This window comes from Castor canadensis, chromosome 15 (genome assembly GCF_047511655.1).
Source record: "Castor canadensis chromosome 15, mCasCan1.hap1v2, whole genome shotgun sequence".
Taxonomy (NCBI): Eukaryota; Metazoa; Chordata; class Mammalia; order Rodentia; family Castoridae; genus Castor; species Castor canadensis.
This window is the reverse complement of record NC_133400.1, coordinates 21,379,871-21,382,667: the sequence shown is the minus strand read 5'-3', so window position 1 is coordinate 21,382,667 and position 2,797 is coordinate 21,379,871.

Here is a 2,797-nt window from a genome sequence, read left to right as displayed (position 1 = left end):
AGACCCCATTCTCACAAACAAGATGAGTGTGGTGGCATACACCTGTGGTTCCAGCTACTTGGAGGTGGAGGTAGGAGGAGTATAGTCAGTGCTTTCCTAGCAAGCTTGAGACTGTAATTTGACCCCTAGTACTGAAAAAAAAATTAATGTCTTTACACCAACAGAAATCTATCTGAAAAAGAAAGAAATACTATTTACAATAGCATCATAATAAAATAAAATAAAAACAACCCATATACTCCACCACTGATGAATGGACCAAGAAATTGTGGTATTTATATATACAATGGAGAATGAAAGTATGCTGTTTTCAGGCTAAAGAATGGAACTGGAGAACATCATGTTAAGAAAGCAAGCCAGGCTCAAAAAGTCAATGATTGCATATTTTCCCGCATATGTGGAAGTTAGACTTACAAGTTAAATGTATATATACACACACATATGATCATATGTATGTATGCATACATATGCATACATATAAATAGTAAGAACGAGAACAAGACTATTTTTGTGAGTCTGTTTGAGGGAAAGATGGTGGTAAGAGAGGTAAAGAAAGTGTTAGAGAGTGAAAAATATTGAAATAACTCATCTATATATGAATATAATATTGATAATACACTGGGAGCCATTGACTATTGAGGAGCATGGTGGTAGAAAAATAGTAAATATATTTATAAATATACATAAATATATACAGGCCTGAAGTACCAAGGTGAAATGCCTTCGGACTATCAGTTGCAGAGGGGTGGGCATAAGGAAAAGGAGAATGAGTGTGAATATTGTGGATGTATTTTTGTATTCACATATGAAAATAGAAGCATGAAACCTGTTGAATTGTTCTAAGAAGGAGGGAGAGAAAACAATGGAGGAGTAAGTCTAACTATGATATTTTGTAAGCACATATGCAAATGTCACAACTATTACATGCTAATAAAAATACTTAGAAATAAGTTTAACCTGGGACAGGAAAGTTTTATATAACAAAACAATAAAGCACAGATGAACAATTGAAAAAATCATAAATAAATGGGAAAATTCCTTTCTTTAGGTATTAGAAGAATTACTATTGTGAAAATATCCATATTATCGAAAGTTATGTACAGATTCAATCAATCCATTTCAAAATTCCAATGATACTTTAAATAAGAGTAGAAAAAAGCAAATGGTGTTGCATGCTGGGTAATCCCAGCTACTCAGAGGCAGAGGTAGGAAGATTGTGGTCCCAGGAAGGCCCTGGAGAAAGCATGAGGCCCTTCCTGAAAGTATATATATATATATATATATATATATATATATATCATATATCTATGTAGAATTTACATACATATACAGTATATATATATACTATATATATATATATATATATATGTGCAGTATGGTGCTAGAATAAAAGTTGACATGTAGATCAGTAGGACAGAATCAAGAGCTCAGAAATAAATCCAAGCCTATATAATCAACTAATTTTCAGGAAGCCCACCAAAAAACAAAAGGGAAAAATTGTCTGAGCAATAAATGTCATTGGGAAATGTCATCTCAAAAGAATGAAACTGAGCCCTTCTCTTTTACCACATATAAAAAATCAACTCAAAATGAAGAACTAAACATAACATTTGAAACTATAAAACTCCTAGAAGAAAACACAAGGGAAAGTTTCCTTGGTATTAACTTTCACAATGAGTTTTTGGACATTTTACTAACAGTCAGTGAATAAAAGCAAACATAAATAAGTGGGAAAACATCAAACTATGAAACTGTTATACAACAAGAGCAAAGAATGAAAGGGCAGCCTATATATTAGAAGAAAATATTTGTAAACTTGATATACTTGTGAATCTGATAAGGGGTTAATATCTAAAACATATAAGGAATTCATACCACTTAATAGCAGGAAAACAAAGACCCCATTTAAAAAATAGGCCAAGGACATCAGTGCACATTTCTCAAAAGAACACACATAAATACTCAACATTGTTAATTATCAGGGAAATGCAAATTAAAATCACAATAAAATATATCTCATAACTGTTAAAGATGCTATTCTTAATAAAAATGAAAGCAGTGATGGCTAGGAAGCAGAGAGAGCAGAACTCTTAAACACCATTGGTAAGAATGTAAATTGGTACAGCAATTATGAGATGTGGTATGGAAAATTCTCAAACCATGAAAAGTAGAATGAACATATGATCCATAGAGCTGCTGAATATTTACCCAAAGGAAATTAAACCAGCTCCTCATAAAGGAATCTACACTTTCATGTTCTCTGCAGTTATTCACAATAGCCAAGATAAGGAAACAACTAAATTGTACATTGACAGATGAATGGATCAAGAAATTATTCCAGATACCTGAGTAGAATAGTGTTCAGAACTTAAAAATAGATTTTGTTATCTCATGGATGAATCTGGATAAACATTATAGCAAGTAAAATTAGATACAAAAAGAAAACTACTGAGTAATTTTAATTTTAAGCAAAATCTGAACATTTGTAAATGTCACAATGCACCTCCAGTAAAATGATAATATGGCAATTTAAAAAATGTAAAAAATTGAGTAGAATGAACAGAAATAAGGAGAAAAATTGTGGTTATCAGATGGGGTAAGAGGGAGTACTGGAATGATGACAAATGGTACAAAGTTGAAATTAGATAGGATGAACAAGACACAATGACAGCCTGAGAAAATAGTTAATAATAGTGTATATATACTGAAAATTTGCCAAGGGAATAGATTTTAGATGCTATTGCTACACACACATACACACAAAGGCAACTATGGAAAGTGATGTATATGTAAATCT